Source organism: Lygodium microphyllum, chromosome 14 (genome assembly GCF_053477565.2).
Source record: "Lygodium microphyllum isolate KBCC chromosome 14, Lygodium_microphyllum_v1.1.10, whole genome shotgun sequence".
NCBI classification, from domain to species: Eukaryota; Viridiplantae; Streptophyta; class Polypodiopsida; order Schizaeales; family Lygodiaceae; genus Lygodium; species Lygodium microphyllum.
In genome coordinates, this window is record NC_141148.1 from 46,661,631 (window position 1) to 46,678,718 (window position 17,088).

Below are 17,088 nucleotides of genomic sequence, written 5' to 3' on the forward strand. Positions count from 1 at the left end.
AAACTAGATCTATTTTAGATGGCCTCACAATGGCTTGTATACATGTGTAATGATTTATTTTTGGCAAAGATTGTGAGGTTTATAGTAAGTAAATCTCCTATAGTTTTTGATTGGAAAACCTATTTGCTGCGGCAGGTACCGGAAACTCCTCATGCAAGGATGCTACTATGTAGTCCTTGCTCCCCTCTAGTATGTTCTTCCAATTATCTAAGGCATTGTGCCGAAAAACTTGTTGGCACAACTCTCTCATACGAGCAATCACCCTCCTCCCCTCATCATTCATGATAATGTCTCCTGTCATATCATCTACAAGGTATCCATACCCCTCCGGAGTATGCCTAAGATTTGTCCTCTCCCACTTATGACCATGCTCCTGGGCATATCCAGGAGACCCATGTACATTTGGTGTACCTACGGGGATAGTATCTCTCAAAGTAGCACCCATATAGATGCCAGCTATAAATGGCTAAGCAAGAACTGGAATGATGGGATTAGAAGTCCCCATAAGTGTGACAAATCCCATAGGTGACACAACTTCAAAAGAATGATGAGACGGAGACAGTAGGTCAGTACCTCCAAAACAACCACCTGAGCCATGCTCTCTCAAACCTGCATGAGAGCGAAGAGTATCACCAGTATTTTGAGCTGACCATGGGCTTATTGCATCCATGTTTTCACAACATCCCCCAGAACCACTCCCTTTGTCTGGCCCAAGTCTAGAGCATCGACCTTGTCTACTGGAAATTGAAGCATGAGAGCACATTGAAGTAGATCTGACAGAACAGCCTAATGGTGTTTGAGAAAGCTCCTTGTCCACCATCTCTTTGAATTGAGCCATCTGATCTAGAGACATATATGTGAAGATCTCCTATAGCTCCTTGTCGCTCATCCCTGGACTAATTGTGCGGATCCAAATATCCACAAAGGTCACGTGCACATACAAAAATTGATGTTAGCATAATCAATATAAATAAAGCAAAGCACGGTAATATAAATCTTCAAAAAATGATCTTACTTAAAACACATATCTTATGTACCCTTATAAGTGATTCTTCAACGAATTGGGTAGGTGGATGCTCCAAGTATGAAGTACCCTATGGTCCCATGTCAATCTCATGATACAACTCCCCATACACTCGAAGATTGATAGATAGGTCACCACAAAAGGATAAGTCGACCTTGTTTTCAAAGAATTCTTGGACTCTTGTATTTCCATCATTGTTACCCGATTTTGGCTCCTTTACATGCTCCAAGCTTTTGGCGGCCTCCACCCCTTTCAATATCGATTCCTCTATTTGTATATTGTCCTCATCTACACTAGGAACATTGCTTTGATCATATACTCTCACACTTCAGGGAGCTGAAGGTACAACATATCACCATCGAGGATGTTGGGGGTTTACATAGAAAATTACATGTTCAAAATCATGTACAAGAGAGATTTAACTTTTTAACATGTGCCATGTTGTAATAAAATTGAAAAAAACGTGAGTTCATAAACCTGTTCACAATGGGCCGATAATACAAACATGTCATGCAAATCCGTCTATCTTTTTTTAGAATCTATTTCAAGAAATCTAGATGGACCTCCTCGAACTGTTGTCCCAGCTCCTTCAAGTACCACTTTGAACCACTGCACATTGAATAGGATCATGGAGAAGCTACAATAATCCATCATGATAATACTTTGTAAGTTTCCAAAACATTCCATCTCATCTATAATGGTGTTTGGATCCGTTGCTTGTCGTCGACTCTCTTGCTCAAACTTTGCCATGATACCACAATCTGTTGTGGAGCATATTTTGTTGATACGCTCCACGTAGAAATGTTGTCTGCACGACCACGCTACATTGTGTATTTTGTACTGTACATTGAAACAATCAATTAGTTGTTGCATATAAAATCTAGATACAACAAACCCTAAATATTTCGTTGTCATGACACTGTGCGTCAACCATTGCAAACCGGAGGGCAGAATTTTCTATCAAGATTTTGGACTCTTAAGTCAGTGTCATTATTTTCTGTCATGTGTTTCTTTTGTGTTTGCATTTTTGTGACACACGAGCACAAGTAGTTAGGCTAGGCACAATTTTTCAATGCATTCATAACTTTTTGTGTGGAAGCATCATTTGATTGATTGCATAGCATGGATTCTAATTTGCAAACTACATGAATAATTAGGCACGAAGTTCTTTGCATCATTTTGTGGATAATGTGAGACAATAGTTGAGAGGCTCCATAGGAGACATGTTCACGTTGTTTCATGGATGACTTACAAAAGATGACTCGCAAAATCCAAAATAACTTACGACATTGTTGGATGACTAGAATGAGCTACATAAGCTAGAGACCATCTTATATACTTGTTGTGGTCTATATCACATAGCATTCTCACATTGGCTAGAGTTTGTTATATTCGTCCATGTGGCAAGGTGTTCTCGTAGTATATAAATACAAGTAGCAAGGTCTTCGTACACTTTTTTATTTGATCTTGCACCTTAATTGTCCTACTCTTTTATAGCTATTTTTGATTCTTCTTTCTTATTCTTTGTGATTTTTTCTTTTTTTTATTTGGAAGATAATACAAAGTGAGGAGTGTTGAGAATCTGCCAATCACACCCTATGTATGCCCCTTTGTATGGAACAGCTAGGCTAGGGAGATATAGCTCATTCTAGGAAGAGAGACAGATCCCATAGGCACAGTGGATGTAGTGTGCTACCAAGCAATCCTATATAATGATGTACTTGACTATCACTTTCATATGATGATAATGCAATAGTACTTGTCTCTTTCTATCAAGTGTCTGTGTCATTGTCAGTACTACACAAGAATGTATTTATGAGTCCAAGTCTCAATCTTGGAACCTAATTCACTAGTGTAATAACAGTTGTCTTCTTTGTCAATGTCATCATGAGTTCTCTCTTCATCTTCCATCCTCCATAGCTTCCTCCTCTGCCATGCTCTAGATCCCACATCTTTGACAAGGAGAGCCTTTTGTCAAGTGTGCAAGTTTGTTTTTGCGCCCCATTGACATTGCATGATACCAAGGGAGGACATATTTTTAGTGTGATAATATTCTTCTCTTTATGTCATATCATGGACCGTACAATGTTTAATGCAAAATATATTCAAGGATCCCTAGATGCGGGCACAGCAAAGAGGAAAGGAAGAAGGTTTTCTTTAGGGTCAAAGGGGTTTACTTTTTGATACCTTTGCTCCTAAATTTCCCTCGACTTCTTCTCCATGCTCAATAGCAAGTGTGCAAATGCCTAAGAAATATCTAGGTAAAGGTAAGTCACCATTGATGGTTGATGGATTGTCTCAAATCACAAAGGTTTCTCCTTTAGAAAGGCTCCTAGACTTTCTTCTTTGGAATGGCATTGAGTTATCTTACAATGCAATTGCGAATAATATTTTCAACCTTGATTGGGATATTGACCATGTGATGAATTCTTGTAAAAAGTTGTGTGGAGGACATTGCTGATTTTCAAAGTCGAGCATTACCTCTGATTGAAAAGGATACAAAGGAATATATTCATATACCTATTGAGACATCACCTTCAAAGAAGTCACATTTCACAAGAAAGTGTGGCGCTCATTCTCTCAATAGGTATTGTGCAATAGATGTGTTTTATTTTACTCATTCTAGAAAATGCAGGCTTATGTCAAAAGCAACTATATTCATTGTATATACTCTTGTTAGATATCCTATTGAATCTGATGAAAAACAATTGGAGGCAACAAATTCTTCCAATTTTTGCCTTTTGGATGAGATGACAAATGAGAAAGATATAGAGGAATGTTTGGACCCTAATCAAAAAGCATATATTATTGACAAACTAGATGTCACCCTGTTCAAAGTTAAGACCATTGTTGAAGAAAGCCATGCAAGTGTAGATATTATTTCTAACTCCTCTTCTTTCTATATTGTTCCTTCTTTTCCAACTTTCTCTATCAAGAACAAGGAATAAATTCTACTATTAGACATCCAAAGACTCTTTAATCTAAGGGAGGATTATTGTTTGGCAATCATTGTAGGGGCTTCTGATGCTACAAATGACATAGTTGATGTCATAAATGAATCCAATGAAGAGTTACTTAAACTAGACACTAAAATTTCATATGAAAAGTTTATTGATGCAAGGGATGACCTTTCTCTTTGTTTCAACAAGGAAAATGATATTGAGAAAGAGTTGGGGATTATTAATGAGGAGTTTAATTGTCTTCAAACCTCACTTAGAATTTCCAATTTTTGAAGAGAGCAGTCATAGTATATTAAAGAATTGCAGGACACTAATGAGACATCATTATCAATTAATATATGGAGTCTAAGTAGGCTAGAGAATGGTGAAAACCAATTGGTACTATTATCTCAGTTTTTGTAAGATATATTGATATGTATAATTTTGACTTTCATATTATTTTGCAGTTTGGAGATTGAAGATTTTGATAACTTCTTAGGTCAGGAGGTGGTAGTAATTCATTGAAAGCTATTATACATGGTCATTATTTTTTATCCTCACATTTTCTTAGATTCCATAATATCTTCTTACAGAAAGAAACATGGCCTATACTTTGTTTAAGGAATTTACAAGGCTACTTGGATTCTTTGGGTTACAATATAATGCACATAAGATGATGTGCTTGGAGAATACAAAAACAATTAGGATTTTTTATTTACGGTGCTGGTTTCTTTGCTTCTAGAGTAGGATATCTTTTGACTATCTCACCTTATGCTTTGGCAACAAATTGAACTGATATAAGATTCATAGTTGGCTATAAGAGAAGAAAATTTATGCGTTGTAGAGGAAAGATTCCTGAGGAGGAAGATGTAAAACTCTTGAGAGCTAGATTTGTACTTTTCTATCTTGAAAAATACTATGAATTCTCGGGTTTCATTGTCATATTTAGTATTCATTCTTTAAAGCTTTCATTGAAAAAATGAATTGAATAGCTCCTCAAGAGCATTGCTTTTCATACTCCTCCACATCTTGTGCTTTGAAAAAAACTTATACATGCTTGATAATGAGATTGTCCCATGCCTTAGTCACTACAAGTTGCTAGGGAGACCTTACTCCTCCACAAAGTTAAGGCCCATGGATGTGAAGGATATGTTGAAAATACAAGAGAATAACAATCATTTTACGCCATTGAAATTTTTATCAAAGAAAACTTAGATTAAATATTCTCACTTACCAAATAAAACTTGATATCCTTTTCTCCCCATGCCTCCTTTATTGCTTGTATAAGATTTGTAATCCAACATTTGAACTCTTTTGAATATGTGTATGTTGTTTTTTATTGCTTGAGGAGCTTTAGAGAAACATCAAACCTCCATCCTTAGAAATGCAAATTGTGATGTGCTTACAATGTTTGTCATTATCCCACACAGTTCTCTCTAATACTCCCAAGTAATGCTCACCTATTTTCTTATATGGTTTCCTTAAAAGCATCAGGCTTTTGAGCCTTCCATAGAGACATCAACCAATATATCTTTTGTTTTCCCTAAAAGTGTTGGATCTTTTATTAACTTAAACTCCATAAAAATCCATTTTTGAGAGTAACGTCTCTCATTTGTCAATACACTCATATGTAATCAAGTATCCATAGTCAAGATGCAACTCAAAAAGTTTGTCAATTATTCTAATCTCTGTATGTAAAGTACAAATATGAATATTTTTAAGAGGAATTGAAAGAATGGGATCCCATATGTCTTCTATGTTTCTATATTTACTCAAATCTATAGAGTCTCTAAATGGAGCTCTTCTTGTGGGGTGCAAGCTACTCCAATCTTTAGACCTAACACTTTTCATGTAATAAACACAAGAATATTCTGCATTTACCCTATTGCATATTCCAAGCATACATTTGATAGTTTTTAAGTTAGTACTTAGCCATTCCACATTAAAATTACCACAACCACATCAACCACCAATATTTATCCTGTATTTTAAGGCTTAATAATAATTGTATGCAACATTGTTATATTTTTTAATCCATCTCCAATTAATGTACTCATAGTCTCCTGATTGGAAATGCTACTATTGCAGAGGACTTTGCACATTCATGATATTTAGTAGGGAAAGTAGGGATCATTGATAGCATACATTGTCACTTGTACTCAGCATGGTGTAGTACCTCTTTATACACTTGTCGCTACTTGGGCTCATGTCCATAGTTGTGATGCTCATCGTGTTGAAATGTAGACAAAGAAGATATGTAGAGGTATGATAGAGAGACAAGAGACACACCATATACACTCCCAAACAATATATCATATCGATCACAATCTACACATATGCAGGTGAGACCTAGTCTAGATAGGGTGAGCTATATATAGCTCCAACACTCCTACTCAAACAAATGTCTCTAATTGCAGATGAAAAAACCCTTGGGGAGCACAAGGGAAAAACCCAAGCTTCTGTATATGAATGTACAAACATGATGAAGAAGAATTATTGTGTGCATGTAAAGCGAATATGTGAATGTGAAGTGAAACTGAATATGTATGTACGAAGATGACCAAGAGGTCTAAAGTGTATGTGCATATGTGAAGTGTATGGTGCCTACTAGGAGTATGTACAAAGGCACTACAATGTCATAGTAGATTAAGTCCCAATGATTGAAGTTGAGACAACTCCAAGTTTTGAGCACATCAGAGTGAAGTGTGCTTCAGTGAGTCCATTGGTGAATATATCTACAGTTATTTGATCACTTGGACAATGTTTAATCATGATTGTGCCTTTCTTTACTTTATATCGAGCATAATGATAATGAAGTGCAATATGTTTAGACTTGTTATGTTTAGGATAGTCCTTAGTAAGACTAATAGTACTTTGGTTATCACATTGAAGTGGTGTGCTAGAGAGAGGAGGATGGCCAATATCTAATGGAACTTCTCAAATCCATACTAACTCTCGAGCCACTAAAGATGCAGCTAGAACTTTAGCCTCATGTAGTGGAAACAACAACACAATGTTGTTTCTTGCTAGTCTAAGAAACAAGACAGCCATTGATAAAGAAATAATTTTCACTTGTAGAACGCATAGATAAGTGAAAGCTTGCCCAATTTGCATCTATATAGCCCAAAAGTTGAAGTGAGTGTAGAGAATTAGAGTTTTGTTAGTGTTGATAAACCAACCCAAAATCTTTTGTGCCTTTCAAATAGTTCAAAACTTGTTTAACTGTAGTCCAATGTTTAAGGCATGGAGAACTAAGATGTTTTCCAAGAAAATTTGTAGCAAAAATAATGTCAAGGCAATAATATAAGCCAACAAATTGAGGACATCCAACAAGACTAGCATAAGGTTCATATAATGCTAGTTGTCCATGACTCTGTGGAAAGTGAGAGTTTTTGGTAGAGCTGACATGACAATGAGTACTAGTAGGATGTGCAGAAACCAAACCAAACTTATGAATAATATCTTCAATGAACTTTGTTTGATGTAGAAATAAAACACCCTTTTCTCGATAGCATTGAATTTGAATACCAAGACATGAGTGTATGTCTCCAAGGAATGGCCATGTCAAACGCAGAAGATAAAACATTCTTTACTTGTTGAAGAAAGTTAAGATTATTAGAAACAAGTATGGTATCATCCACAAATAGAACAAGAATAACAAAAATATCATTGTATTGCTTGACATATTAGTTAGGATTTGAAGAACAAGAGATAAAGCATTTTCTTGTAAGGAAGAGATCAATCTTTTTATACCAAGCTCATGAAGATTGTTTAGGACCATAGAGTACCCGATGAAGTTTGTAAAGCAAGATTTTTGTTATGTTTAACTAGTAAGATTTTCCTTATATTTGACTACAAATTCCTTTGGTTGCTCCATGTATATCTCTTTATTTAAAGCACTAGTAAGAAAACTAATTCTCACATCCATTTGGTGAACCTCCTAATCAAACTTAACAGAAAAAGCTAAGAAGACCCAACTAGTGGCAATATCAATAGCAAGTAAGAAAGTTTCTTAATAATCAACCCTTGCAATTTGTAAGAAACCTTTGGCAACTAGCCTTGCTTTGAATTTTTCAAATGTTCCATATGCTTTTTTTTAAGTCTAATAAACCCACTTGCATTTAATAGCACTACATCCAAGTGGTAACTCAGTTAGAACCCATGTACCTTTAGAGAGAAGGGACTCATACTCACCTTTCATGGCCTCTTGCCATTATTTCTTTTGTGAGGATGACATGGCATGAGTATAAGAGATAGGGTCTTCACAAATATTTATAGAATTCTCAAGAATATCAGCAACATAAACATGACAAGTACCATGCTCATTATCAATTGCAAGATCAACATAAAGATCAATGCCAAGGTCACCATAAGCAATAATAGGTGCAAGTTGTGAAAGCTAATTTGAAGAGTCAATATTATCCCATAAAGGAGATTCATTATAATATAGAAAAGGAAAATAAGTGAGTAATGACTTTGTATCATCAGCATCCTCTAGTGGCCACGTCTGACCAACATCCTCATGAGACCATATGCTACCCATAAGTTTCTCATTGAAAATAGCATCACAACTTATGACTACCTTCTTGGAAGATCGATCATAAAAATTGTATCCCTTAGATAAATTTGAATATCCAATGAAAATAACTTTCAAAACTGGGAGACTCAAGTTTTCTGTGAGTCTCTTTGGGTACATGAATATAATCAATACATCCAAAAGTTTGAAAATATGAAACAGAAGTAATTTCACATATCCAAGTAATAATCAGTATTTTACCAAAATGAGCAATTCTAGGAAGGTGATTTTGCACAAATATTGATGTCAAAACTACTTCAACTGAGAAACATCAAGATAAGGCAGAATGAATGAGCATGCAATGGCATTGAGAGTAGTCATGTTTTAACGTTCAAAAATACCATTCAGTTGAGGAGAGTAGGAAACTTTATATTCATGATGAATACCTTGATTATTACAATAATCATCAAAATCATTTGAAATTTATTCTCCACCATTGTCACCACAAATTTTATTGATGCGATGACTAGTATGTTCTCCCACTTTTTGATATTGCTTAAAAGATAATAAATTTGAGAAAAACACTGGTGTATCTTGAGAAGACATCAATAAAGGTCATGAAATACCGATATTGAGATTCTGATGGAGGAAAAGGTTCACAAATATGAGTGTAAATAAGATCAATTTAATCTCTAGAATGAGTTGTGGTGGAAATGGAAAAGGGTTTGGAAAAATGCTTTCCAAGTGCACAATATTCAGAAATACCCATATGTACCCATATGAGGACGAGCTTTGAATTTCATACCTTGAACAAGGTCATGCTGATAAAGATCAACAAGCTTAGAAAAATCATAGTAAACATAGCGATGATGCCATATTTTGTTGTTAAGATCACTAGGAGCTATAATAATACTTGTAACATATTCATTTAACGATAACTCAAAAAGATTACCATTTCAAGGAGCAACAGCTATGACCTGGCCATCTTTCCGAATGTGACACTTGGTATGGTCAAAATCAACAAAGAGACCAAGATCCACAAGTCTTGCAACTAGAAGAAGATTCCTTTGTCGATTTGGGACATGTGAAACTCCACACAAAATTCTTATTAAAGAAAGAAAACTAAGATATAAATGACCTATATCTTTGACTTGATAGGTTGTGTCATGAGCAAGATAAATCAATTTTTTGATAGGAATAAAATGATAATTATGTAACCATTGGGACTGATATGACATGTTTCTCATAGCACCAAAATTAATAATAGAAAGAGATCCATCACAAACACAAAATATCCTTTTTGGAGAGAGAATAACTTACACAATTAGCTTCTTCAATAGTTTTGTTATGTGTAGTAGCATATACTCTATTACAATCTAAACCAAAATGCCTCTTGAAACATAGATGGGTTGGATGATGACTCTTTTGCAAAATTAGTCACAAGGAGGATAATATCTAGATAAATGTGGTTGTTTATTTGTAATACCATGTTCTTCATCATATTGTTTTTCCTAACAATAAGCTGTAGTGTGACTATTTTTATTGCAATAAGAACAGTCTGTTAGGAAACTTGAGACGTGAGAGGTTACCACTTGGACCAATCCTATGTGTATAGCATGGAAAGGGACACCTTCAAGCAAGTTAAACTTGGTCGATTTGTTATGACTGTGTATCCTCTTGTGACATCATAGCTATTTCTTAATTTTTGTATCATTGTCCATGTCTTGTGAATATTCAATCAAAGATATAGAATCTTGATCAAAATTGATCCCATCTTTGTTAGATAATATGATAATAATATTATCATAAGCAAGATCATTTACAGTTTCAAGAAGCTATGTTACCAATTACTTTTGTGGAATAGCATCACCAATAGCAAGAAGCAGATTGATAATGTTCTTGAATGATTCGATATGTGTTGTCATAGAAGTTGTGATGTTGTATTGTAACTTAGTGAGCTGACTATGAAGATAAAGTATTTTTGTAATAGATTTCTTCTCAAAATTTGCTATTAAATACTCCCATATAGTTTGTGAGGTTAAAATATTACACACATCAAGCATAAGAGATTCTTGAAGAGCAGAAAGAATATACCAATGAGCTACTTTTTTGTGTGTGATCCACTCATTATAAACAATTTGCCATTCTTCAAAGATAGGTACAAGCGTATTATCATGATCTTGATCAATTGGTTGAGGCAAACATTCATAGTTACTAAGAATAACATCATGCAAGTTATCGCCTTCAAGAAGTAGCAACATCATTACTTTCCACCTAAGGAATCCTTGTCCTTGAATGTGACGGATAGAATGTTGTCCGAAAGTAAATCAGTTGATGATTATAGAATTTGACATAGTTGGCAGACACAATGCGTACAATATGAGATCACAGAATCTACACACCACATACGAAACGACAACAAAAGTGTAATACAACAAATGGTATACAGAAGCTATGCTATAAGGAAGGACGTTCGTTAAAAAAACACACTCCAAAAGAAAGAGAACCAAGATAGAAAAAAGGTGGGCAAGAATAGAGAGACCCAAAATAGATAAAACATGTGAGAAAAGAAATCGGTCCAACATAGACAAAAATTTGTTATCGCTTTACTTTTTGGCTAAGAATAGATGATGATCTAGCTAGTTTTGGCAAAAATAAAGAAACAAAAAAGTGAGTATGATGAAACCTATATTATAGAAGTCTATTAGAAAAGCTATTGTCTTATTTGTTTTCTTATTTCAAGTCCAGTTTACTAGAAGAGACATAACTTTTGACATAGAACTTCAAATTGAGCACCCATTTGATAGGAAGAAATATTGAGTCCTAGCACATCATAAAGTTTGGCTTTCTTGAGAAAGTTGTTCTCTTAAGAGTTACCCAAATAGAAACTTTTATGGTGTCCAAGCAAGAAATATCTAGAATTCAACATATCTACAATCAATCTACATGATGATTGATGATGATCAAGTGAACTTCTCTATGCTTAAATCTCATAACATAATATGCTCATAGTATACACAATATATCAAATTTAAGCATAAAAAGAATATGAATCGAGAATAAAAGAGATACTACATAGGTATAATTCCTAATTGTCTTCTTGAAGGAATCAGTTGTAGTCAATTTTGATAGCTTTGATACCATGTTGAAATGTAGAGAGAGAAGATATGTAAAAATGTGATAGAGAGAGAAGGGACACACCATATAGACTCCCAAAGACTATATCATATTGATCACAATCTACATATATATATGTGAGACATAGTTTACATAGGGTGAGCTATATATAACTCCAACACATGGACTCACCATGCATGGGGAGACCTTACCAAGAGGGCATAATTAGTCAGCTATATGGCATGCTTGAACCAAGCTAGGACATACTAGTGGTTTTTTTAATCTTGCACTTGGAGATATTAGTCAAAAGGGATTATTTGGTAAAGCTTCATTGTCCCACTTCCAAACCCTATCAATCCATATATCAATGAAAATAGCTTGAAGAGTAGAATTTAAATCCTCAAATTTTGATAAATTGGGATTTTTCTTGTAAAAATTTTACCATGCTCCCCTTTTAAAGTTACAATGCATGTTCTTAAGTTCAAAACTCCCTTAAAGTAGGGGTGGTTCCAAGCATTATTGTGTTGAATTGGGGTTGTTATATTGGCAAATGATTCTCTAGAAAAATGAGACTAGAGAATAGCAAGTAGTACTTCGATAGACATGGGTAGCTGCCCCAATAGTTGCACTTTGCCTCTACTTGATCATTACGTTTGGAACATTTGCACTAGTGTCAAGATGGTATATTTACATTTTACTATGCAACCTACATGAAACTCACTACTCAACTTATGTTGGCTTATTGATCACATTCATTTACCTTTTTAGTGTATGCTTCAAGGTGCTTCTTATTCTCATCATCATCATTTGCATCATTACCTTGATGCATTGAAAAATGCCACCACGTATGTAAAAACCTTCTAAATCTAAAGTAAAAAATTGTATCTTTTGATTATTTTTCCTTAAGACAATGTCAAAATAAGCCTCCAATTTCAAAATCTATTCTTCAAGTTTCGACGGAGATGAAGATTGACCATTTTATTTGGGAAACACTATCTTGTCCCTTAAGTCACATTCATTATACATAGGATACCCATTATATAGCTAATCATTATGATTTCCCATTAGGACATTATTACTTGAATAGTTTTTGCCATAAGAGGATTAGGATCTTACTATGGGAATTGATACTCTTGGAGCCTGAAAGAATTACTACATTACCAATATGATCCTCATTCCTATGGGAAGGATCCCCCATCTTGTTAGGTGTTGTTAGGAATTTATACTTTTCTAATAATACATTTAGAATTTACATTTGCTAGCTAAAATTGCACTCTTTTCATATTTGATTGCCGTTTCTCCCTATTTTGATTTTCCTTATTTGAGTTCTACACATCTTATAGATTGATTTGTAAGTCTATTGATGGATGATCACGCCTAATTCATTGTATCCATCAATCAATCGATCATGCTTGAGAAGGATGCATGGCTAGTTAAAGAGGACTATTGAGAGACAAGGTAACAGACTATTGCCAAAGTGAGTTGCAACTTTTGAAACAACAAAAGTCCTTCCAATGTTTGTGAGCGTGAGTTTAACCCAACATTTTGGTTCCATTATATTAAGACAAAGGATGGTGCCAGAGGAGTTCTCATGGGTAACTTATGGAATCACGTAAGTACAAGGAAGGGGGGTTCTTTCAAAAAGTTCATAAGCATATATAGTAGGTATGGGCATACATTAAATTCCCCTTCAACCATAAAAGTAAGGGGGAGGGGGAAGAAGGAGACAATGAAAAGTTAATTTATTTGGTGTTCAAGATAATGCACTAGCATGAAATAGTACTTCTAGAGTGATGCAATAATCTATCACCTTTAAAGTGTGATGTGTAATTCATGTGTTACAAATGTTTGTCTTTTAATCTTAATCAATATTAAAAACTAAAGAGAATACAAAGTCCTATATCTATAGAAGGGTATATATAGCAAAATTTTTCAACACATCATATAAATGTAAAAAGAGGGGTCATATGATGCTTGCATGAGTCATAGATAGGGGGATTTCTAGGACTCTTCACTCGCACATGACATGTCTCCTTTACAAAGGGATAACTTGTGACATTCCTGATTTCTAAGCACGCGTTCTTCACATGAACCACCTCTTAGTAGGAGGTCATGAGAATAATAAATTGAAAATAAAGGAATTTTTTTTATTTTCCCCCCTTTTTCCCCCAGCGGCTGTCATGCTGGAAGGGAGGGGAATAGCAAGGATGACTGAGCATCCTTGCTGGATGCCTGAGGGGGGGGTGAACCCATGTAGGATGCCGCGTGGGGGAGGGAGGATCCCCTCCCCTCACCTATAAAAATCATGGCTATGGGAGCTTTGGAGGAAAACAGACGAACAGCTGCCTCCATGTGGACAAAAATGTGGGGAGGATTGGACAGATGAAGGGAAGAAGGACTGTGCTGTGAAGGCTGCCGCGCTGAGGAAGGGGTCAACACCGCCGCTGCAGCTCCACGGTCGTGGAGAGGGGGGGAGATTGCTGACCCCGCCAATGCATTTCGCCACCAGTTCAGTCCGTCGGCTATCGCCACCAGTCCAGTCCGCCAGCTCCACCGTGCGTGCTACCATTAGCCATTGCCATTCCGCCTACAGTTGCTAACTGCCGGGTTGCAGCCGTCAAAAATCTACCTTACGGCAGAGGACAAGGGGCTCCTTCTTGTGCCGCAGGGTATGCTCCCTGCTGCCACCATCGCTGCGTGCTGACGTTGGGCTCCACGTCACCGCCATCAAGCCAACTCCCATTCGTCGTCGACTATCCACTTCATTATTACCCCCCTCCCTCTTCGACTTCGAATTAGTCCTTAGCTAGAAGCATCTTAGAAGCTTCTTTTAAAAAGCTTCTAAGGGGGCTTCTCTAAGCCCCCTTCCTATTGGATCCACCACAAATCGATACTAGCCCCGATTTTTAAGGCCTTTTCCCATGGATTCCCCATAAAGGCCATTTTACCCCTGGGTTCCTTTTAAACCCCTTTTCCATTGCAACACCCACAAGCCCCTAGCCCGAGCTTTGAAGAGAAGAAGGGGAAGCCTACAAGCCCCCTTCCCACTAATCTCCTATAAGCCCATTCCTAGCCTCAGGATTTTGAAGAGAAGAAGAAGAAGCTTATAAAGCTCCCTTCCCGCAAGACCCATCATAATAGCCTTTCCGCAAATAGGCTTCAAAGCCCACAAGCCATCCGTAAACCCATTCCTAGCCACCACCCCGATTTCTTCCTAAGAAGCTCATAAAGCCCCTTTTCCGCAAGCACCGTTTATCTGAAGTCCCACAAAGGAATCTCCTATGTACGATAGAGAAAGGCAAAGATCATAAGGCTGCATACCAAGGTGAGTAAATTGGTAGACCACAAAGGCAAACCACAAGCCGAAATCATGCCTACGATGGCCCTAAAAAGTCACAAGGTGCGCCTGCGAGAGGATCTTCTCCTAGTATTTACGTGGATATTTCCCGGAGTCCACAAGTCCAGGTTTTATCTATTTGGATTCCACGCAAAAGTATTGAATTAGTCACGATAACTTCATGGATTAGGAAGCACTCATGCATGTTCAAATTCAACTAGTCAAGTTAAATGCAATTGGAAAATGAATTGGCTATTTGAACATTTACTAGAATTAGCTCAAGATATGAAAATTGGTCATTGGTACGTTCAATGGAATGAATGAAAAGAACATAAGGTGTCTATGCATTTTTAGGATCTTACCAGTAAGTTTCCTTTTGTGCATTCAAAAGTGACGGGCCTAGGTCAACTGGTGCCTCATTACAAGGTTGAAATTATTGAGGTACACCTTTTTACTAGGCATGGAAAGATTAATGGCATGTCACATTTTTAGATAAATCTTCTTGGTAATGATTCATTAAGGAAGTCGTTATCACCCGTAGGAAATAACAAAGCATGGGAATAATTCTAAGGGCTTCATTAAATAGGTTAACTCTAGCTTCAATTGGCATGAATCTCATTTAACTACGTGTAGTTAGGAAAGGATTGCATGTTGCACACTCATTGCACGTAAGAATTTCATTCATCAAGAGATGTAGTTAGGGAAAGGTTGCATGGTTCATTTAAGCATGAAATCTTAAAAAAGCTTAGAAAAAGGATTGTGAGCATGATTCGTGAATGTAAATCCTAGTAGGATCAATGGAAGTTATGCCGAAATTTAACATGCCTTTTGGCCTTAATAAGAAAAGTTAGGGATTGTGAATCTAGTCGTACGTAGAAGCAATGAATCGTGTGCTTACGTGAATTGTGACAAAATGCAACTAGTTTTCCCTTTTAGATCAAGTAAACATCTCTAGGAATGGTTCTCGTCCTTATCGCAAGACAAGTAAACTCGAATACCTAAATCACTTAAACCGCAAAGTATTCGCATAGGATGGTTCAATCGATACAATAAATACTCCAAGTGCTAATTAGGGTTTAGCACGTTAAGGACTTGACCTAGTTTCACGCACTTGTTACCAAGACGAACCCTTGAACCAAAGGTCCTACCCACATTCACGGAATGTAGGGACAATTGGATGCTCATGCATAAAACGATCTAAGGTTTCTACCCTAAGGATCACTCGTTCAAATGATGAAACTCGGATTGAGTTGGAATTCCTAGGACCGAACGTTGTTGGCTTAGCGTAATTAGGAATGGGTTGGGTAAGAAGGCACCCTAAACCCTGCTTCTCGTCTAGAGATAATTCCGTGACCAGAAAACGTCGTTCAATGGGTGAAATGATCCCATGGAATAGATGCGACACTTGTGCAATAAGTTGCAACGTCGCATAGACTTGTGGCTTGTTCACTAGAGAGTTTTGCCATTTGTTGAAATGAGGTTGGCAAGTTCTTGCGCAAGTTTAACTTGCAAGAGGATGAGTAGTCATCCTGTTACATCACCTTTCTTGGGGAAAAATTGCCAAGTAAAGGGAAGTTAGGTATTTGCTTGGAAGCAAATGATCAATCAATAAATTGGAGCGACATGGTCACCAGGATTTACTGTTAATAAAACCTAAGGTATTGGTTAAGTTTGGTTAACAGGGTATGGCCCTAACCCTAGGACAAAAGGATGAACAAACAAACCCTTGGGGATCTTGCCAAGTCGCAATCGATCCAGGATTGAATGCTGGATGCATTCGGAGGGAAGGATTCACTCCTTAACAGTTGGCCAAGTAAACGACCACTGGAATTTGATTGTGCTTGTAACAGTTTAGAAAGCACTGTTTGCATTGTTTGCTCAAAGAACTAAAGGATGAAAATATATCTGATGCTTCAGGTTGAAAGCCTGAGGGGAGAGGCAGCTTTAGTTACCCCCGACTGCCTGCCTAACCCTAACCAAGGGGATTGTTGACCACGCCGGGAACGTGGACCGAACCCGCCGCGAGAGGTCTTTCCATTGAGCTCTACTTGGAGCAGGAGGACGCTTGGGTGCCAGGGGGGGCTCTGGCCGTAAATCCCTCGCCTTCCGGGTCCTGCACAAGAGGCTAACGTGACTCGGGATTGGATCTCGAGGC